This window comes from Aethalodelphis obliquidens, unplaced genomic scaffold, assembly GCF_003676395.1.
Source record: "Aethalodelphis obliquidens isolate GAN/ISIS:26980383/991018 unplaced genomic scaffold, ASM367639v1 scaffold5, whole genome shotgun sequence".
Classification (NCBI taxonomy): Eukaryota; Metazoa; Chordata; class Mammalia; order Artiodactyla; family Delphinidae; genus Aethalodelphis; species Aethalodelphis obliquidens.
In genome coordinates this window covers 20,616,494-20,640,015 of record NW_020837949.1, presented here as the reverse complement: position 1 = coordinate 20,640,015, position 23,522 = coordinate 20,616,494, and the positions used below count along the sequence as shown (strand labels likewise).

At 44.6% G+C, this 23,522-nt stretch overlaps 1 long non-coding RNA gene across 1 annotated transcript in view; it reads left to right on the top strand.

Moving 5' to 3' along the window:
• Window positions 1-23,522, top strand: part of LOC113617809 (uncharacterized) — a 130,722-nt gene that overhangs the window by 51,206 nt on the left and 55,994 nt on the right. Inside the window, exon 2 of the long non-coding RNA XR_003431776.1 lies at window positions 7,530-7,625. This is a non-coding gene — a long non-coding RNA (uncharacterized LOC113617809). The remainder of the gene's footprint in view (window positions 1-7,529; window positions 7,626-23,522) is intronic.

Sequence of the window (23,522 nt, the reverse complement as noted above, 5' to 3'; positions counted from 1 at the left end):
TCAAAGTGTCTAATTATGACTGTTAATTTTCTCTATTGTTTATTCATTTTCTTATTCTTTGATTTTCACTCTTATTTTCATTATTTACTTTTTTCTACTTTGTATTTATTTTGCTCTTCATCAAGCTTCTCAATATGGAAGCTTAAATTATTGGCTTTATATCTTCTTTTCAAATATAGGTATTGAAAGCTGTAAATTTCTATCTAAGCATTGCTTTAACTGCATCCCACAAATGTTGATGTTTTGTGTTTTTATTACCATTCAGTCCAAAATATATCTAATTTCCCTTTGATATCTTCTCTGTGCATGAGTTAAAACACTTGTGTTTTTAGACTTGTGTTGTTTAACTACAAAATATTTGGAGATCTCCTAAATATCCTAGTGTTATTGATTTTAAACCTATTATTGTGGTCAAATAATATACTTTGTACGATTTCAATCCATAGAAGTATCTTGAGAGTTATTCTGAGAGTTATTTGTGGTCTATCTATGTGTTTATTTCATGTCCATTTGGAAAGAAGCTTTCAAGAAGGTGCCAGTGTTCTATAAATATCAAATTGTTTTTCAAATTTTGTGCAATTATTAATATTTTGTGTACTCATTCTATAAATTACTGAGATGTTAAAATCCTAAACTATGACTTTGGATTTCTCTATTTCTCCCTTTAGTTCTGTCATTCTGCTTCATGTATATTAATGCTTCATTATTAGGTGTATAGACATTCATGATAGTTACGTTATTTTGTTGAATTTACCTTTTATCATTATGAAGTGGCTGTCTTTATCTTCAATAATAATCTTTGTCTCAAAGACTTTCTCTGTTATTGATATAGCCACATGGTATATGTTTTCCATCCTTTTATTTTTAACCAGTCTGTGTCTTTTTCTTTAAAGTGTCTTTTATAAATGGCTATAGTTAAGTCTTGATTTCTTATAGAGTCTGACAATCTCTGCTTTTAAATTAGAGCAGTTAGTTGACTTACATTTAATACAATTATTGATATGATTGAGTTTAGGTCTAGCATTTTGGTATTTGTTTTCTGTTTGACCCATCTGTCTGTTTTTCCTCTGTTCCCCCTTTTCTGTATTCTTTTAGGTGAATTAAATATTTTAATGTATCATTTTAATATCTCCTCTGTTGACTTTTTAAATATACCTATATTTGTAATTTTTAGTGATTTATCTAGAGATCACCCTATGAATCATTTATTTATGAACATATACTTTCAAATAACAATATACTATTTCATGAACAAAGTTAAGAACTCTACAACAATATCATGGCATTTATCTCACCCCCATCCCTCTATACTCCTGTTATCATATATTTTACTGATATGTATGCTGTAAACTCTATAATTCAATTGTTATAATTTTTGTTTTAAACAATATTAATAGTCTTTTAAAGAGTTAATAACTTTCGCATTTGGATCTTTTTTATAGTTTCCACCTCTCTGCTAATATTCTCCTTTTATTCTGTTTATTTTACAGTCACTATCTAGATATTCTAACATCTGGGCCATCTCTGGGTCTTCTTCTATTTACTCTTCCTCTCTTAACCCTATCACATTTTCTTGCTATCAGTTCTTTCCTTATGTTGGATATTGTGTGTAAAAGATCAGTAGAGACTGAAGTAAATAATATTTACCCACAGAAAAGTTTATGGTCCCTCTAATGTGAGGGTCTGAGACAATTAAAGCTGTATTTGAGCAAGTTATGGGCTTTGTTGCAGCTTCAGTTTGATCCAGTTCACCACCGGCTTCAAATATTTTGAGAAGGTATCAGGATTTCTCCCTTCATCAGGGCTGGGTCTCTGAGCACCCGTGAGACTAAAGACGTCTGAAAGCCCTGTTGTCAGCTTTCTGAACCATGGAAGGTCTCTCTCTGCTTTGTTGCTAGCTGCCAGCTTTGGGTTTTAGGTCCTGTCCGCAGGTTTTTGCAACTTGGGAAACCAGCCCTGCTCCACGTGGTGGAGGCACGGTGTCCTTGAAGGGATTGCTCTCAGCTCTCTGTCCTGTTAGGTCTTGCACTTGGGGAAGATCCTGCGTGCCTCAAGGGTATTCTCTCAGCTCTCCTGCTTTGTCCTTAGCCTTTGGTCTATAACTTCTGCGTACTTCATGGAGAACTATATGAAAGCTTTGGCAGGTGGGTGGGTATAGACTCGCTCTGTGGCTACGGCTTTTTGGGATTCTAATCTGTCACATTAGCTCACAAACAGCCATTAAATGTTGTTACAAGTTTGGCTGATGGCTCTTCACCCAAGTTTACGGCAGATTCCTCCCCTTGCTGCCACTTTTTCATGGATCGAAGCAGCCATGGATATCTTCGATCCTAGGAAGAGCTGGTCGCTTCTGGAATTTAGTTTATTTAGGTTTCTTTACATACTGAGCTCTCTGATGGTTTTAAAAATCATGATACAAAAGAAAAACAAACAAGAAATCATGGTTTAGCTCATTCTCATTGCTAGGGCAGGCTCCACAGTCACTCGTGACTTTCTACATCCTAACCAGAAACAGAAGCGCCAGAGGTATTATTTTTAAAATTTATGCTAATTTAACAAAGGAAATGGTAACTTGTTGTCTTAATTTATATTCTCTGGGAACTGAACATCTCAAATCATTGTGTTCTAGTTACATGGCATCTTTTGTAAGTATCTTTTGCCCTTCTATCTCTGAGTCTTAATTTTTTTCTGACCAGTACGAGGTCTTAAACACCAAATATAATGCCCCTTTGCTACATTTGCTGCCATATGTTTTGGTTGATGTTTGCTTTTCTGCTTTATACTTTTTGTAGTCCAACTTACAGATCTTACTCTTTTATATTCCTTGTATTGCTTCTAAGCCTATAAAGTTACCTTTTCCTCTAGAGGTTGGCAAAATATTCAGTTCTATTTTTCTGAGATTTTGATGTTAAACAAAAACACATTTAACTCTTCCACTCAATTGGAATTTATTATAGCACATAACATAAAGTGAGGTTCTAAAATTACTGTTTCTCCAAATTGCTGGATAATTGTCCCAACAACATTTATTGGGTAATCCTTTCATCCCCTCATGGAGCTGTAATGAATCTTACATCTTTGTACATAATTGGGTCCATTTCAGTGCCATCTGTTCAATTACAGTGATCTCTCAGTCTGGTCCTGGGCAGATAGAGATGAATGTTTGAAACTGCAAAGCTACGATGTTAACTGTGGACTTGATATGTCCTCGTCAGGGACCAAGAGCCACTTTCTGTCAGAAAGCACCCTGAGACAGTTATATAACTTTCATTTGTTTACTTATTTGCTTGTTTAATTGTTAAATCCCCTCCAAGTTAAAGCTCTTTGAGGACTGTGATTGGCTTAAACAATGTTTAACTTTATCTGAGACTTGTTCTCCTGGAAAACAGCAATGGAAATGGTGTACAGCAAAGAATCACCCTCACAAATATGACTTAGATGAGATTCGGGTATGACCCCCTTGTTTTCCTCTGACAAGGGCAGACACAGGCCCTCCAAATCCCAGTCCTTTGTCTCATAAAGGATTAGCTGAACTGTTCGTTCCCACTGATGTACCTGGACGAAATACTTGCTGACTTGCTGACTTGTCCGGGACAATTTATTTAGCACTCCCAACCCCCTGAACTTTGACCCATGCGCAGCCTTGAACCAGCACTGGAGGCATTGGAACTCCTTCACAGCCCTCCTGAAAATAGGCTGACTCCAGGGCTTCCCTGGTGGCGCAGTGGTTGAGAGTCCGCCTGCCGATGCAGGGGACACGGGTTCGTGCCCCGGTCCGGGAAGATCCCACATGCCGCAGAGCGGCTGGGCCCGTGAGCCATGGCCGCTGGGCCTGCGTGTCCGGAGCCTGTGCTCCGCAACGGGAGAGGCCACAGCAGTGAGAGGCCCGCGTACCAAAAAAAAAAAAAAAAAAAAAGAAAGGCTGACTCCAGAGAAAAGCCATCCCTCAACCACTGTCTGATGCAGCCCCCTGCTCTCCTACTCTGCGACGCCCAGTTCTTTACTCCTCCTATAAAAGTAAAGCCCTTTTCTGCTTGACTTAGAATCTCAAAGATGTTCAGGTCAGAACATTCTTTCTGTTATCGTGGTCTCCTTTCACTTATTACAACATTCTCTTTCACTTCATGTTATTATTTTCTACTTGAGAAGAGAGAATCTAGTTTGACTATCTCTTGACTTGAGATATCAACTCCCCACTGTAGCCCCAGTGTCTAAACAATTCCCGTAGCAGAGGAGGTGATTAATCAGGTTCAACTAATGGTTCAAGCTAGTTTTTTTTAATTATAAGAATAATACATAGGGCTTCCCTGGTGGCGCAGTGGTTGAAAGTCCGCCTGATGATGCAGGGGACACGGGTTTGTGCCCCGGTCCGGGAGGATCCCACGTGCCGCGGAGCGGCTGGGCCCGTGAGCCATGGCCGCTGAGCCTGCGCATCCGGAGCCTGTGCTCCGCGGCGAGAGAGGCCACAACAGTGGGAGGCCCGCGTACCGCAAAAAAAAAAAAAAAAAGAATAATACATAATCATCAAAAGAAAAAAATCGAACTGTCAGAATGCTATGAAATAAAATATAAAATCTCCCTTCTCTTCAAGTTCTATCCTTTAGAAGTTTCCGCTGTTTATATCTTTCAGGACATTTTCTATGCTTATGTGAAAAAATATATGTATATATAATAAATGACAGTATTTATATCTAATATTCTTCAACTTTCTGGATTCACTTAGCATTCAGTATATCAGTATATCTTGGGTGTTTTTTCCGTATCAGTGTATGTGGAGTTACATCCTTCTGTCTAACAACAGCATAGTGTTCCATTAGAGATGTACCATAATTTATCTATTTTGTTCCAGGTATTTGATATTACAAACAACACTGTTGTAAATACCCTTATATATGCATAAGGAAAAATTTAAAGAATTTAATATTTAAGAATTCAAAATTTTGGTAGATTACCAAATTATCCTTCAAATTTACATTTCCACCAAAGGAGAATGAGAACATTTTTTTTTTTCTAAATGGGGTTATTATTGGACTTTGCCTAGATTATAGATGAAAAGTTGACTTTTGCTACTAATACAGTTTACATTTCTTTCACTGTGTGAGATTGAATATCTTTTCACATGGTTGTTGGCCTTTCTAAAATTGAGTTTTTCTTTTCTTACTGATTTTAAAGAATTCTTTTTATATCGAGTAATTTAGTTTGTCATATATCTTGCAAGGAATTCACCCATTGGTCTTTTGACATTGTACATGCTTTTTTTTGCCGTAGAAAATGTTCCTATTTTTATATAGTCTATTATTATTTTCCTGTTATAGCTTCTGCATCACTTTCAATTCAATGTATACGCCTATCACAGTTTACGTAAAGCCAACATCTATGAACGTTTGTTTTCCATTTTTAAATTATTTTAAACAATATTTGCAGATGCATATTTATATTCATTGTTAACTATTTCCTTTGAGTAAATTCCTAAAAGTGTTATTTTGGAGTCAAAAGGTGTGAACATTTTAAACATTGAATAGGTGTTGCCGAATCGAGGCTACGATTTTCACCCTCTTTTGGGTTCAGTGATCTACCCCATCAGTAGAAATGCCTCTTTTCACCCAGAAGAGTTAGATGCTGGAAATGAAAAGGGATGACGAGCAGGAACACAAGGGTCCAGGATAAAACCACCTTTTAAGAAGACATTCTAAGGAACTTCAGCACATGTGCAAATTCAAGTTAGCATTTTTATCACTTAGCTTTTACTCCTTCTGTCACAGTTTGCTGGAGGGGTTTATTGGTTTCTCCTGAGCTTTGGGGGTGGGGATGGGGACTCATTAGAACTCTGCCTAATAGTTAGGTTTGCATGCAATGATGGTGACATATATCAGCAAGCGAGAAGGGACCCCTTTCTCTCCATTTTCCTGCTGCATATGAGCTCATGGTCAGTACAGTTGACATATCTCCTCATGCTGCGGAGCAACTATGCCTGTGCGCCACAGCTACGGAGCCTGCACTCTAGAGCCCACGTGCCACAACTACTGAGCCCACGTGTCACAACTCCTGAAGTCCGTGCACCTAGAGCCCGTGCTCTGCCACAGGAGAAGCCACCACAATAAGAAGCCTGCGTGCCGCAACAAAGAGTAGCCGCCGCTCGCCGCAACTACAGAAAGCCTGCGCGCAGCAACGAAGACCCAACGCAGCCAAAAAAGAAAACAACAACAACAACAAAAAAACTAGATTGGAGCAAGGGGCACGTTTTATGTACTTGTGAATAATGAATTTGGACTAAATTGGATTTCTCTCTTTTAAATGTAAATGAAAGGAGAATTTACAAATTCTGACTTGCTGCTAATTCTACCAAAGGTAAATTGCACACTGCCTTGCATACTTACAGACAAGTATGAAGCTTGAATTTCTCTGTTTTCAAAACTAAAACTGGTTTTGGCACTTTAGTTAAAATGACAAGGTGGCTGATTTGCTTGATGATTCCTTTCTATGAATTCCAAAGAATTATATATTCTTTGGATATATATATATATCTTACACCCAGGAACTTGGTTTAACGGATCAATCTTCTGCATTAATTTCGCACTTCTATTTATGCCTCTGTCATCTTCGCCACAAGACTGTGAGCTCCCTGAGAGCAGGCGCACCTTGTGATGGAGAATGTGCCCTGCTCAGGCAGGTGCTGGGGAGACCTTTGTCAAATCCCTAAGTGTAGCCACACGTGACTTCCTCTGGAAGTCTTGCAGCTGCTGGTTGTTCAAAGCAGGGAGTTCTGATGTGATCTGACATTGCAGAACCTTCTCCCTAAGTAAGAACATTCATGTTACAGGAACTTTCTGCAGGGTGATGTAGCAGAGGCCATGAACTTTGTGTGGACAAAATCATTAGCTCTTCATACAGTAAAACCTTGAGGTGGTGACTCCTCTGCTTAGTTCCTGTGTGCTTTGGGGCAAGTTCCTTAACTTTTCAGTGCCCTGAAAAACTCACCATGGATTTTTGTCCTTGGTTTCCCTCAAGTGCGTGTCAGGTTCTCAGTCCCACGTGGGAGCGTAGGTGCCCCCCTACCCTAGCCCTCCTTTAGGGTTTTGCAAACTTTCTCAACAGAGACATGCCAGTCTTGCTTTTGGAACCTGTGTGAGGTAAGAATGGACTCTTGTCAAGAGAACAGGACAGGAGGCTGATGGGGGTACGGGAGGGGGATCAGGGAAAAGAAAGCCTTAAGCATGAGACAGCTGGGCATAATCGGGGTTCTTGGGTCAGCTGGGAAGCGGAAGCATTCCCAGTTAGGCATAAACCATTAGGACACTGCAGGTGGGGGAGGACACGATCTTACCAAAAATGCAGCTTGGTGAGAGCCAGGTTCCGTGCTCATCCGCCTTCCTTACCATTCTCTGTGCCCTCTTTGCTGATGGTCAGAACTTCTAGCTGAAGAGCTGGTGTTTAAGATCCCCGACCTTCCTCGGCATCGAGGCATGGTCTGGGGCTCAGAGGGGAGCGGACTGGGGTTCAGGAATCTCACTTCTGGTTTTCATTCTCAGAGCTGCTCCAGAGCTCCCAAGTGATGTGGCTGACTCCCTTGGCAAGACTGGCCTCAGTTTCCCTGGGATGAGCAAGTCGGAAGGTGAAGACCCAAGGTGAGTCACCATCTGCAAAAGGTCACAGATGGCAGACTTAAAACGTGCATTGGGAGGGAGAGGAAGCCAGAAAGCACAAAATTGGAGTTGGCGCATGAGAGAAAGAGATTAAACAGAAAAAAGTAGAATTGCCAGCAGCTTTGGATTTACCCAGCTGGAGTTTCTCCACTGGGCAAGGAAAGCTTAAGTAATCCAAATTCATTTCCAGTTAAAGGCAGAGCTCAGAGAGCAATCAGACAGGTGACCACAGCTGGTACCACATTTCCCCCGGAGATAAACTACTAACGCTAAACATAAGCCGTGCATGCTGGGAGAGGGGCTGTCTGGGATCAGCCGGCCCCAGGCACAACGCAGAAGCTGGAATGTTTCAATTATTCAGCACACCTACAGTAAATGCCTGCTCTGTGCTAGGCACTGAGCTTCCAGCGTGTGCCTGAGATACGCTCCCTGCCTTAGAGTCCCTCATAGCCTATAGTGGGAGATGCACAAAGAGAGTGTTGCCGGATCACGGGATAAGTAATCTGATGACAGTATCCAAAGTCACCCTGTAAAGAAGGAAGCAGGGAAAGGTGGATGGGGGTCGGGAGTTAGGAGAGACTTCCTGCAGATTCAGACACCTTGACTGAGTATGGAATGACAAATAGGCATTATCACGCCGACAAGGAGGGGAGAGAAAGGACTTTGGAGGCAGCTGGAATAGCAGGTGTGATGATGTGGTGGCAAGAGAGAGCTTGGGTGTACTCTGAGGAAATGCCAGCAGTCCTGTAAGGCTGCAGTGTGGGGGGCACCTGGGGATGTGCCTGAAGTGAGACCCCTGGGGCAGGATGGGGCCAGGCTATGTGAAGCAGTCTGGATTATATTTTGGAAGATGATGGGGAGTGACTGGAGGGTTTTGAGCAGAGTGTTGTGATCAGATTTCTGCTTTTAGAAGACTGTTCAGACAGCGTCGTGGGGGATTATTTGGGGGGAAGACTGGAGGAAGTGAGATCGTCTGCAAGATGATAGCAGTCGTCTAGGTGAATGTACTGTGGCCTGAACTATGGCTCTGGGTGGGAGGATGGAGAAAAGGAGATGGATTTGGGAGATCCTGAGGATAGAATCCATGGACTTGGTGATTGAGTGACTGTTTCAGTGTGGCTTGTCAAAAGAGTCAGGTTTCTCATACAACTCAAAAGTAAAAAGCAAACAACCCAATCAAAAAAATGGGCAGAAGACATAAACAGACATTTCTCCAAAGAAGACATACAGATGGCCAACAGGCACATGAAAAGATGCTCAGCATCACTAATTATTAGAGAATGCAAATCAGAACTACAATGAGGTATCACCTCATACCAGTCAAAATGGCCATCATCAAAAAAGTCTACAAATAAATGCTGGAGAGGGTGTGGAGAAAAGGGAACCCTCCTGCGCTGTTGCTGGGAATGTAAACTGGTACAGCCACTATGGAGAACAGTATGGAGGTTACTTAAAAAACTAAAACTAGAGTTACCATATGATCTGGCAATCCCACTCCTGGGCATATATCCAAAAAAGATGAAAGCTCTAATTTGAAAAGATACATGTACCCCCAATGTTCATAGGGACATTATTTACAATAGCCAAGACATGGAAGCAACCTAAGTGTCCATCAACAGATGAAAGGATAAAGAAGATGTGATATATATCTACCATGGAATATTACTCAGCCATGAAAAAGAATGAAATAATGCCATTTGCAGCAACATGGATAGACCTAGAGATTAGCATACTAAGGGAAGTAAGTCAGAGAAAGACAAATATTATATGATATCACTTATATGTGGAATCTAAAAAATAGTACAAATGAACTTATTTACAAAACAGAAACAGACTCACAGACATAGAAAACAAATTTAAGGTTACCTAAGAAAAAGCAGGGGAAGGGATAAGTTAGGAGTTTGGGGTTAACAGGTACACACTACTATATATAAAAGAAACAACAAGGATTTACTGTGTAGCACCCAGAACTATATTCAGTATCTTGTAGTAAACTGTAATGGAAAAAAAGAGTCCGATTGGCAACAGGGGGTGCCATCCTGGGAGATGGGGAGGAGAGGAGGACAAGGGAGGGGCCTTAGAATGCATAGAGGGGGCAAATCGAGAGGTGCCTGAAGGACATACAAATGTCAGGCAGTTTGGAGCCTCACCCGTTTTTCTTTTGCTGTTAACTCCCACTTTCTGAAGTGGGCACCACTGGGCTCCCACCCTCCCCTGTTCTAAGCAGTAGCACCCTTACAACTGTGTTTAGAGGATGGCCGGGTGGTGGTATTTGCGGATATCAATTTCATGGTGCAAGGGGGCTCACTTTTGCCAGCCTGATCTTTGAGAACTGAGTTGAGCGTCATTTGTGGGGGAGGATCAGGGAGAGGAAGGGAGGGACAAGTAGGGAGAATCCATGGAGGACAAAATGAAGGAGCTTAATGCCGTGCTCACCAGCAGCCAGCGCTGGTCTGGTTCACGGGAAGTCATTGGAGGATGGCGGAGGAATTAATTCTGAGGCTGTGTCGGGCTGGGGCAGGGAGAACAGAGCTCCTCTAACACACAGGTGGCAAGCCGGAATCTGCCTGCAAAACCCAGAACACAGATGTGTTTTGTTCGGCTCTGGAATTGTTTTTCTAAATTAGTTGCCAGCATTTAAAAATCAAGAGACTTCACATAAAATTTGGATTTCAGACTTCTCTTGGAAAAATAAAATAAGACCCGCGTACAGGTGTTCCCACCAGGCAAAAATCAGCTGGAGCTGCCTTTCAGGTGGCCGTCCTTTTCTGTGTGCACCAGCCCCACCCTCCTCTTGTCTCCCCTGAGCCCACTTTTCTCATCGATGGGACCGACCACCTTCCCTAAGCCGAGCAGACCAGGGGCCAGGGGCCCACTCCTTTCTTAACCTTCAAGACTGTTGGCAGCACGAAATGACTGTTTTCTCTCTCCCTCTCTTCGAAAAAGACTTTGGCCTAAACTGAGTGCCTACTCTGGGAACTGTCTCCCTTCTACCATCCTGCCTGTTGCCAGGCGCATGAATATAAAATATATACTCGGCCACTCTGGGTCAGGAGCCGCCCACTGGCCTCTGGACAGTAGACTGTAAAATTGCAACTGTGACGCATGTCACGGGAGAGAAGTATGTTAGAGTTCAAGGCATAGTCCAGAAGGAGAGGGCACATGTCTCTGAGATCTACTGGATGAGAAAGCATTAATGATGAGCACGTGGGAAGAAAGGCTGTTGAGGGTGGAGGGAGCAGCAAGGTGGAGAGATGCTAGGGCGCAAAGACATGGACAGATGAGCCAGGAGGCAACTGTACGAGCCCAGGAGAAAGATGCTCGCTTGGATTAGAGAAATGGCGGGGGATATGTTTGAGGGAATTTTAGGAAGGAAGTAGATAGCACTGAGGGATGGATTGGTGATAAGGAGAGGGCTGTGAAGTGATGTGTCCTTAGTTTCTGGTTTGTATAACTAGACAGTGGTGGCATTCACTGAGCTATGGAGCTGCAGGAAAGCATGAGCAAGGGAGGGTCACAAGTTCATCCCTTCGGAGATTGAGGTGACTTGGAGACATTGCAGAGGAGCTGACAAATAGACGGTTGGATACACAGGTCTAGAACTCAGAGAAGCTTGGAGTCTAAAGAGAGCTATCTGCTACGGATCTGCTGGTCTTACGGTTGGCTGCCTACTGGCCACTTCGCTTTCTCAGATCTGGACAGTTTCATTGTTCATTCATTCATGAATCCAGTACATGTTTATTAGATCCCTAATGTGTATCCACTCTGATAGGTGCCGGCTACATAGTGGTAAACAAACAGATGCTATTCCTCCCCTCAAGGAACCAAGCTGTGAGCTTTGCAGAAAGTGTGGCCACGATTGGATTCCCTCATCTCTAGTTTTGTTTGCGCCTCCTCACACCATTGGGGTTATTAACGGTGGGCTGGCAGGTCTCTGTATTTCCCTTTCTCCTGGATTGTGATTAACCATTTTGAAATGATTTACTCCTGTTTTAATGCTTCACAGCTACGTTTAGACAAGAGTTTCAAAACTGCCTGCCACCATTACTCTGATGATGGTCTGCGTAGTATATTTGTCTCTAGACGTTGGGTCTGAAGCTCTGAATGCTCTGAGGTGGGTCACCAGACCTTGACTACCTTCCTGCTGATTAGAGCTGATCTCCCAGTCCCCGAAGGAAGTATTTCAGATACTGTGAAACTTGGCCTTTCTCAATACTCAGAGCCAGAAGAGACTGAATTAGTCATGAGCATTGATTTGTTCCTCAGTCTCCTTCTCTAGACTTTCAGTACCTTGAGGGAAGGACCATAGTATTCAACCTTGTATCTCTGGTTTCCAGTCCAGTCCCTGGTGTACCAGAGGCAGTGAATGAATATACATGCTGAGTGAATTAATGAACATGGGGCATCTTTGGATGACTGTCTTGTTCATTTGGTAACTTTTTATTTGACTTAAACTTGTATGTTTTTGCCTCATCTCCTTAACTTAAATTTGAGTTGCTCTCAGTAAGAACTTGGTTGTTCTGTGATGTTGAACCCCAGCAGATGCTCACTACAGATGTGCTGAGTGATTGCTTAGAATTAGGAAGAGCTTGGTTCTAATCACTCTCCTTCCCCTGTGATGATCTCATCAGTGGTTTTCTCAATTTTGCCCAGCTTACAAGAGCAAGTCCAAGTTACTTCTTGAATACTTACCACCTCTCAAATTTTGGATGGAAGGACTCTTAAGCAGGGCAACTTTGAAGAGCTCTTTGGCTGCCACAAACTAAATTACTTTCTCTCCGTCTCTTCCCGGTGTCTTAGGAGTTGCTATTATTATTATTTCACAATGGGAAGAGGACTGAAGCTCAAGGAAGTTAGTCAACTTGCCCAGAGTTGGGATTTGAATCCAAATGGTTCTGATCCAAAACCCACGCTCTAAGTCAAAGACTGTACCATTTCTGTAAACATCAGAATCACCGGGAGCCTAGGAACATTCCTGGCCTCTGTCACAGACTGTGCTGTGAGTTAGAGTCTGTGTTTTAACAAGCAAAGCACCTAGTGGGATTCTCATGTGGTGGCACGTGGGCACTGTGCCGTCATCCCCATGGGACACAGTCACCCAGGGGCTTAGACTATGTCTCTGACAGTATCCATCACTGCCCCTTGGGGGCCAAGGGCTATGACATTTTTCTACTCTGTGTTTCCAGAAACCTGTGAGCCTGGAACAAAGCTATGCTGGCCGGCCTCCAATAGGGGCTCTGACATGAGTCCCTCCTATAAACCAGGAGGCGGTTAAGCACTGATAAGCAAGGGCTCCAATCACCCTGCATCAGCCCAATAAAGGAGATGATCTCTTCCTCTCCGTATCACCAGCTTGGAAATACAACAAGTGAGACGCAAAGAGGGCCAGGTAAAGAGAGTATACATCCACCCCCGGCGGGGCAGTGTAGAGGGACCATTCGGCGTGCTGGTAGTGGAGCAGCCCTCCCTAGAGCTCAGGGAAGAGGGAAGGAGGAGAGCCGACTAAGACCTAGTAGAGACCCAGGGTCCTGTCCCAGAGGGAGAACACACAGGGCCTCCTGGAGGGGAAGAGCTCAGATACGAGTGCTAAGCAGAGCTGGGCTCTCCACTTATTGGCTGTATCACTCAGGCCAGCTACTTACCTGTTCTAGCCTCAGTTTCCATATCTGTAAAATGAGAACACTAATCCCTACACTGCTGTGTGGTGCACAGATGAGAGATAACCAAGGACACCTTGCCTGGCACAGTGCCAACCCTCAACGGAAGGTACCCATTAGCAGGGGTCTGAGGTTTTCAAGGGCATGTCTGGGATAGAATCAGATAGAATTCAGATTTACCCTCATCCTGCACTAAAATTCCTCCTTGGGAAACTCAGGGTGGGGGTGGGGGGTCCTGGCACCAACACGGACTCATCAAGTGGCATAAATATTTACAGAGTCAGGCAACCTCACCAAATGTCTTCCCTGTGCTTTGGCCCTGCACCCTTCTTTTAATCGTTGCTATCTAGAGTGTTCTGCAGAGAGGGGCTCAGCATTTAGAAAGATGAGATAGAGGGATCCAGGAGCTGGGAGCTTGGAAGAAGCTTTTGGCTGATGTGAAAGGTGCAAGACTGAACATGCTTTAGAGCCTGAAATTGAGTGACTATTGTGATTTGCTTCAGAGCCTTTGATTTGCTGTTGGCATATTTTTAGGAGACCCTGGACTATTAAAGGATGTGCAGGCTGGGCCACCTGCCAAGGAAACCCTGGCTTGGCTCCTTCTGGAGCCTGCCAAGCTTTTGCTGCCCTACGTTGTAGCCTTGAAGCCAGGGGACATTCAAAGGCTCTGGGATATCCCTGGGAAAATAATGCCAAAAGCAGTAGCAACTCATATTTAGAAAGGCACTGTGATAAATGCACTGTTTATCTTTATAGCAGTCCTGTGATTTGAGTATCCCATAATGATTAAACACAGTAACTCTGAGAAGAAGAGTGCAGACGACTGAGTCCTGACTTTGACTCACTGTGTGAGATCACCAAGTTCTTAACCTCTCTCAGCCTCAGCTGGCTCACCTGGGAAATGGGAATAAACATATCTATCTCATAGGGTGATTTTGAGATATTCCAGATAAAGCCAATAGCCAATATCTAGCATATAGTGTAACCGTCAACAGATACTAGGTATTGCTGTGTCCATGCTGTAGATGCAAACACCGAGGCCTCAGGACTTGTGTGCTGACTGTCACATAGGCAGGGAGCAGAGGAGCCAGAACTCGGGCTCAAGGATGTTTTTATGCTTTTGTTCTTAATCCCTGGGTATCCTGCCTGAGCTGAAAAATTCCTTCAGGAAGTTTTGCTCAACTCAAATGATAGGGAGGGCTGGGGTTCTTGTCACCTTGTACTCTGTAGAGGTGAGGACCTCCAGACAGGCAGACAGAGTCTAGAGGGCCTTGGGGCAGCCATGCCGGGCCAGGAGAGCGCTGCTGCTTAGGACGCCTGCATCCTGACGGTGTTGCATCCCCTTGCCCTGGGCTTCCTGGGTCAGCCCCCCAGAGAGGCCACATCTATGGTGTACTGCCTTCCTTCTGACTCGCTCCACAGCCATCGTCTCAGGAAAGAGAGCCAGAAAGGACGGGATTTATCCCATCCGTTTATTGGAGCGCAGACTTTCATGTTTCAGGTGGCACCAACTGCCCTGCAAGGACGCACTTCCTCTCCGTCCTCCAGCCTACCCCTCTCCTTCCGCTGTCTCCTGTCTCCCTCTCTCAGGCTCTCACTCTCGCTCACTTTGAGAATTCCCGTGAAAGATCAAATAATTAGCAGCCGGGAGTTTTCGATTCCGTATCGTATTTCGATGCAGCAGCGGATGCAGCTAGATCCGTGCTCCTCAAACTACCTGCGATGAAGGAACAGGGTTTTTCTTTGATAATTTCTTGCAGAATGATATTTTAATACAATATATATCTTTCTAAAAAAATGTATTCTTTAGAATACATTTCTGGGAAACTGAAGCAAAGATAAAAATACAAGTCCCTTTTAAATTATTAGAATAAACACATTAAATTACTCTGCCAGATTGCTATAAAGGTTTCAAATGCTCTCGATTTCTGTACTTACCTCACAGAAAATGTGCAGCTTAGTCCTGATACGCACTTTGAGTAGCCCTGGTCTAGATGACCTGCAGTGGGAGTGTGGACCCCCGTCCATAGATTACAGATCTGTCTCATAGCCGGCAGTTTCAGCAGTGGACATGGCCTGAACTTTCAATGGCTGTCATTGTCAAGTGATGGTGCCCAAGATGATGCACAGGTATGTGTAAGAGCTACCTCCCGTCCCCTGCAGAATGCAGTCCACGCTACTGTGGCAGCTTCCATGGCAGCACCACGTGGAAAGGAGGCCCCAGGCTTGAGGCTGGTTGATAGACACTGCAGAGCTCCCATAAATAATTGTCTCGAGGGTTAGGCTCTGGGAGGAGGACTGAGAGTTAGCTTCTTATCTTTGTCTCTGATTGGCACATTGGAGGGTTATTTGGGGAGGGGAGCAGAGGGAGGCCATGGACCCGCTCCACACAAGCCTGCCTCTCAGGGACCTGAGAAGCATGATAGCATATCAGATCTTCTCTCCCCTTAACCTTGTCAGCCTGCCTTCCAGCTCAGACAGTTCCAGCAGTTGACAAGAGGAAGGGAGGATGATGGGAAATTCCTGCCATTCATATCTGCCAAGACTTTGACTCAAACATGCCCAAGAACAGGTCCCTGTTCATCTGTGAATCCTGCACTCACCTTGGTGCATGGGAGAGAGAGAGAGAGAGAGAGAGAGGGAGGGAGGGAGGGAGGGAGGGAGAGAGAGAGAGAGGGAGAGGGAGAGAGGGAGAGAGGGAGAGAGAGGGAGGGAGGGAGAGAGAGGGAGGGAGGGAGGGAGGGAGGGGCTTGTGGTGATGGGTAGGTATGTCTGCCTCCTTGGAGGTCACGCAGGCATCTGCTGGTTTGCCTACCTCCTCTTTTTACCTGTTCCATCTCCAAGCCCCAGATCCACTTTGCATAGCCCATTATTTTCCTATCTGAGAAGAGTTTCTAGCTCTCAGTGTATTTATAACATAACTGATGACTGACAGGTCCTAACTCAATTAGGCAAACACAGCTTACGACTCACTCCTAAAGTGTCCCAGGTAGGGCTATTCAGAGTTCTGTCATTGCCGTTGGGCATTCCAAAATGCCTTAAGCACTCAGGAACAAAAGACACAGCTCCCACCCAGGGGAAGAAATCTTTTTTTTGCGGTATGCGGGCTTCTCCCGGCCGTTGCAGAGCACAGGCTCCGGATGCGCAGGCTCAGCAGCCATGGCTCACGGGCCCAGCCGGGACACGAACCCGTGTCCCCTGCATCGGAAGGCAGACTCTCAACCACTGTGCCACCAGGGAAGCCCAGAAGAAATCTTTTGTTAGTCAGGGGTAAGAGTGGGATGCAGTAATGCCTTCTTTGCGTTCCAGCCAATGCTGGGAAGGTGGGTGGGCAGCAGGGGAAGAATGACAGGGCTTTTCACACCAAGGGAATGGCTGCCACCAGCCCCATGTAGCCCTGCTCAGAATGCCTTCCCTTTTTCCATCTTTTATCCCCAAATAGCATTCCTTGCCACTTTTCCCCGGAAATCAAGAAATGCCAAGGATCAGGCAGGCGGGAGTCAAAGCTCTTGCCTACAGATGGTACAGAAAGAAATACTTTGGCCTTTCAAGTTTTCAAAACTGAAAAGGTCCAGGCCATGAGTATGATGCAGTCATTCCAGTTGGGGTCTCCTGGGACGTGGCAGCCAGCTCAGTCTGCAAGCTACAGTTATTCCCAAGATGGTAGACTGGAGCAGTTAAGAGCAGGGCTTTGCCATCTGACAGAATTGGGCCTTGCTGTGGTAAAATACCTCTTCTCCTGGGGGCCTTCAAGTCTTTCTCTGACAGTCCCATTCATTCATCACCAGTAGTCCTGTGGTTTTGGCAAGTCAGCAAATATCACTATCATTTTTATTTTAAGACACGGGAGAGAAGCTTTTTCTTACCCTAGGAGCATCACCCCAAATCACCCCAGTCAAAGGTTAACCCTCCAGAAAACCTCCTCAGAAAGCCATCCCAAAGTGTGCCAAGCCCCAGGAAAGCAGGAGAGTCATCGCAGGTAGCTGGGAAGCCACTGCAGTTCCACAAATACCTTTGACATGTGATGGGAAGGTGCTCTGTGGACGTGGCCATGCAGCACAGATGCTGAATGATAATGATAAAGCCCGTGGGACCGAGCGGGACCCCCCCATCTGCCGTGGCTTCCAGCCTGAAAACCGAAACCTGAAGGCTACTTCTGTATCCATTCGTATTGGGGGTGTGGGGTGTTCCGCAACTCTGTGCTCTCGGGACACGTTGTTTACTTGGGGGTTAGATTTGCAGAAAGGAGTGGAGGCCAGTTGAATTGATTTCTGAGTCGCTCCAAACCCACCTTCTCTTTCCTTGGTCCAACAGAAAGGTTATGCCTGTGTTCCTCGGCTTGCTTTTTTTCCCCCTTTTATCCCCTCCAGCCCTGCTCTGGCCTGACCTGGAAGGGGCCTAGCCAGGAAATGGCCATACCTACCCTGGACCTTCCCTTATGGTACTGGGGCCAAGTTGGCTCTGCCCTGGGAGATCCCGTGGTCAAGAAAAACGTGAGAATGTTATACAGTGGGGAAACGGGGGCCCCTGTGCAAGTTGGGTCAAAGGGGATAGCAAGGTCCGGTCCAGGGGAAGGGGGGGGCGTGTAAAGTGAGGGGGGAGATTGCCCCTTCCTCCCTGGCCCTGTCCCTCCCCTCCTCCCCACCTGGTTTCCCAGTCCCCACCCCTCCCCCGCGCTCTCTTCTTCACCTGCCTTCCTGCTGTAAGTGGACTGGGGGTAGGTGGTCAGCGGCACCCACAGCCTCAGGTGAGGCCCCTCAGGATGGGCTCACAGGCTGGGGGACCTGCTGTCATCTGGGTTAGGGAGTTTCTTAGGCTATTTCTGCCCAGGAAGGGCACGGGGCAGGGACACCTTATTGGGAATTTTGCAGGGCATCATTCTCTACCTCCATTTTCTAGAGTGTCTTTACAGATAAAAACAATTCTTGTTCATCTTTATCATCAAAAAATGGATAATAAGCACATTCACGTTCCCAATGACACCCTCCTTCTGCCTCCTTTTTGAGGAAAAATTGGCAAATGTAGAAAAGCCCAAATAAGGAAACAAAATATCCTGCTATCCCATTACTCAGAAATAACTACGGTTAGCATTTTGATGTAAATTATTTTACTCTTTTCCCTCTGAAAAAATAGAACTTTTAAAAATTGAAGTATAGTTGATTTACAATGTTGTGTTAGTTTCAGGTGTGCAGCACAGTGATTTAGCTATCCATATATATATATTCTTTTTCAGATTCTTTTCTATTATAAAGTTATTACAAGATACTGAATATAGTCCCCTGTGCTATACAGTGGGTCCTTGTTGTTTATCTATTTTATATACAGTAGTGTGTATCTGTTAATCCCAAACTCCTAATTTATCCCTATCCCCTTCTTTAGTAGCCATAAGTTTGTCTTCTATGTCTGTGAGTCTATTTATGTTGAAAAAATATATCTTTAGCAAAAACAGATATCATACAGTAATATGACCTGCTCCTTGCACTTAACAATGCCCATAAACATTTCCCAGCATATTAGAGTTTTCTACGGCATTTTTTTATGTTTGCAATCAATTTCATCATATGGTTATAGCATAATTTATTTAATAATAGCAGCTATTTATAAAATGCTTCCTATGGGCTAAGCTTTGCATGCATCATCTAATTTATTCCTCGCCACAAATCTGTGAGGTAAATACTATTACTGTCTGCCTTTTATAGAGAAGAAGACAGGTTTGGAGGCAATATTTTGCCCAAGGTCACACAGGGAGCTTGTACAAGAGCTGGGGTTTGAAGCCCACTGCAGTCTCTCCAGCTCCCGAGTGGACTGGCTTCCGCGATGCGTTGCCACCTCAGCCAAGCATCCGTTGCTGCCACTTAGATTGTTTCCGGCTTTTAAACGTTACAAACAGAGCTCTGAAGAGCATCTTTATAGCTGTATGTTTTGCATATGCCATTGTTATTTGCAAGGATAAGTTTCTAGAAATGAAGCAGTGAGGTCAAAGCGAATACACATTTTTTATGGGGTGAGAAGATCTGCTTTGGGGCAGGAGCAGGCAGCCCACAGAGGCATTGTTGGGGAGGAGACGCCTGCTCTACACCTCCCCCCGCCCCCTACACCCTTTCCCCCTGCCCACTGGAAAGGTTACAACAATCTGGATTCCCAGCATCACTTTTATTTTTTGCGTCTTTATTGGAGTATAATTGCTTTACAATATTGTGTTAGTTTCCAGATCCCGTATAAACACCAAGAATTCTCATTTTAAATACACTTGTTACATTGTTAGGTGGAAAAACTGGTATTCTCTTTATTTACAGATTTTAAATTGCTAATAAGTCCAAATAAATATTTTAAGTTTGTTATTAGGTCATCTCTCTTTCTTTTTTGTTGACTGTCCTGTTTATGTCCGCCATGATAGGACATGGTTGTGACCTCCAGGAACTCATAGCAGTTGTGTGTTCTTATTGCCATTCCCTGCCTGGAATGGATGGATGGGTGGATGGCTGTCTGGGTGAGCAGCACTGCCTGGTGTGTCTCCTGACAGGTCTGATTTTATTTTATTTTTAAAATTTTATTTAATTTTTAAATTTTATCGACATGTAGTTGATTATAATGCTTTTTAAAAATTTTTAAATTTATTTTTTGGCTGCGTTGGGTCTTCATCGCTGCGTGTGGGCTCTCTCTAGTTGCAGCGAGAGGGGGCTACTTTTCATTGCGGTGCGCAGGCTTTTCATTGCGGTGGCTTCTGTTGTTGCGGAGCGTGGATCTAGACGTTAAGGCTTCAGTAGTTGCAGCACACGGGTTCAGTAGTTGTGGCGCACGGGCCTAGTTACTCCGCGGCATGTGGGATCTTCCCGGGCCAGGGATCGAACCCCTGTCCCCTGCATTGGCAGACGGATTCTTAACCACTGCGCCACAAGGAAGTCCCTTGATTTACAATATTGCGTTAATTTCTGCTGTACAGTAAAGTGACTCAGTTAAACATACGTATTCCTTTTCATAGTCTTTTCCATTATGGTTTATCACAGGATATTGAAAATAGTTCCCTGTGCTATACAATAGGACCTTATTGTTTATCTATCCTATATATAATAGTTTGCATCTGCTAATCCCCAAACTCTCAATCTTCCCTCACCTCTGCCCTGCCCTTGGCAGCCACAAGTCTGTTCTCTATGTCTGTGAGTCTGTTTCTGTTTTGTAGATAAGTTCATTTGTGTCATATTTTAGATTCCACATGTAAGTGATACCATATAGTATGTGTCTTTCTCTTTCTGACTTACTTCGCTTAGTATAATAATCTCCAGGTCCATCCATGTTGCTGCAGATGGCATTATTTCGTTCTTTTTTATGACTGAGTAGTATTCCATTGTATATATGTACCACATCCTCTTTATTGATTCCTGACAGGTCTATAACAAGGAAACTGATAGTGACCTTCCCCTCTGCCTTATTGACCTGGCAAGATTTCGTTAACTGAATCCCCATTTTTATTTACTCTGGAATGTAATCCTTGCTAGGTTTGGTCTGTACTACAGCTCTGGCTTAGAAATCATTCTTAGAAGTGATAGTCACAGGCGCTATCTCCATGCTAGTTCCTAGGAGTAATAATACTAGCTGTCATTTATCAAGCACCTGCCAAATGCACGTTGTTTTTGTCCTCACCACAGTCACGCATGGTATATAGCCTTATCCTCATTTTATAGGTGAGGAAAGGGCTTAGAGAGGTTAAGTGACTTGTATCGGATCACACAGCTAACAAATGGCAGGAGAGGAATGCCCTCTGTGTTTCGCTGTCCATCAAAATATAAATTAGTAAGGGGTTTAGGAATTCTGTTTTTTACTCTTCCTCATTAACAATCAGTATTCATTTCGTGACTATCAAAAAATCAAACAGTTGAAACTTAGGAAACTGTTACGGCAGCTTTTATATCGAGAAAGTATTGGAATAATAATTTCTAAAATGTCTTTCAGTTGCTTGCATCTGTCATTCAAATGTACATATTTTGAGAGCCCAAAGAAGCCCATATTGGACTCAGAACCCATCTCTGGCTGGCTGTCCACTGCTGAGCTGGCCAGCCAGATTTGCACACACCTCTTCCTTCCCTGGTGCCGGTGTCTGGGATTGTGTCACGCTGCTCCCGCCTCCTCTTTCTCGCCTGCTTATTGACTGAAGGGTGGAGTCTAGAGCCTCAATGTGGCTGGAGCAGAAGCTTCCTGAGGGGCAGGCAGTGGTGGGAACGGGAGAGCTGTAGAATGGGTGCCGCCCACCCACATGTCTGCTGGGATGACTGTACTGGCCTGCCTATCCCCGAAACAAGCCTCAGACAGAGGGACAAGCGTCACTCCCCTCAGGGAAGCCTTCTGAGCCCCCCTCCCATAGACTCTAGTTCATACCTCTGCTGGGACACCGGGCACCCTCTCCTGAAATGTTCCTGGGTTTCTCCCCACCTGACTGGGAAGCACTTGAGCTTGGGGACTGCTTTATTTATCTTTGAGCACAGCAGATACTCAGTAAATGTTTTGAATGTCTGAGTGACGGGAGTAAAATGCATTAAGACCAAGATATGCTTCTGACGTATATGTGATGGTTTGGTTGGGGAGGACAGAATGATTTCACAAGGCTCCTGGTAAGCTCTCAGATCCCGAATGGAACTAGCTGCTTTGACTTTTCCTTCCAAGTGGAAGGCAATGAAGTCAGTCCTCTGGACGGAGCTTTGTCCATCCACCCCTGCCACCACCACCATCCCCCAAACAGACACACACACTCCAGCCCAGAGCCTCCACGTCCTGTCCCCTGCTGCAGTGGTTTAGAAAGTAAGGACATATGACAAGGACCCAGGAGGCTGCGGGCTGCTCCCCCAACACCCACAAGAGGTCAGGCTTGCAGAAGACTGGGCAGAGCCTCCCTGGGTATCTGCTGGCACTGTGCCTCACAGCCCAGGTGTGTGCCCAAGGTGGGGAGGGAGCTTGGAGCTGGTGGAGGCTGCTATCTTACTGGAAAAGCCATGGCTAAGTGAAGAGGGGCAGAATGCAGCAGATGACTGGTTTCTTCAATCTCACGAAGTCCCCTTCTTTCCTCTCTTACTGCTGAGGTCCACCGTATTCCCAAAGACCTTTGGTGGGACTGGTTGGTGTCAGGTCAGGTGTGACTGTCCAGAGAAGGGCCAGCAGGAGTGGGGAAAAGAGATGGGTCTTTAGAGCGGCTTACGGTGAGAGAAAATAGGGATCCTGAAAGGATTGCTTAGGGTGGGAACAAAAGGAAATTAGAAGGGGTCAGAATCATTCAGCAACTCTTTAGCAGGGATTGGGGGTGGGGCGCGGAAGCGGAGATTTCAGAGCAGGGTAGTCAAAATAGTTCTAAAGCCAGTCTGAAGGGAGAACTTGGTAACTCTCAGTTTCAGGACAGTCCCTATAGGTCCCTGGGCATCTGTGGGTCCCTGTGGTGTCAAAGTGATGCAGGGGCACCTTCGAGGACGTTTGTAAATATGTGGGGACAGCTTTTGATTTCCAGATGACTTAATGAGTGCATCTGGGTTCCTATAAGGGCACCAGGCTTGTTAGCCCTCCTGTAATATGTAGGACAATCTCGAACAGTAAAGATTTCCCCGGCTTAGATGCCAAGGGAGTCCCATTGAGAATACTGGCTGGATGATATCTCAAGATGCTTCCAGTTCTAATAATCTAATACTCTATGATTTATCCTGGCTACAACAGTTGTTTTCTTCAATGAAGAAGTGGGGAAAAAATTGATCATCTTAATATATGCAGAGAAAAGGATTTAATAAAACTCAACACGCATTCATGATTAAAAAAAGATCTCAGCAAATTAGGAGTAGCCTCCTAACCTAATACTGGCATCTACTGTTTACAGCAAATATTATAATTAATTATAAAAGATCATAGATTAAAGGAAAAAGGCAAGAATGTCCATTATCAATCACCATTAGTGGCAACATTGTGCTTAAGGTTCTAACAAATGAAATTAAACAGAAAAATGAGAGGATAAGAATTGGAAATTTAAAGATGTAATTGTTGTTTACACACTATTTGATTGTTTCTACAAAAAAACCCCAGATGTCCTATGGAAAAGTTATCAATTTTTTTTTGTGTGTGTGTTACGCGGGCCTCTCACTGCTGTGGCCTCTCCCGTTGCGGAGCACAGGCTCCGGATGTGCAGGCTCAGCGGCCATGGCTCACGGGCCCAGCCGCTTGGCGGCATGTGGGATCTTCCCGGACCGGGGCA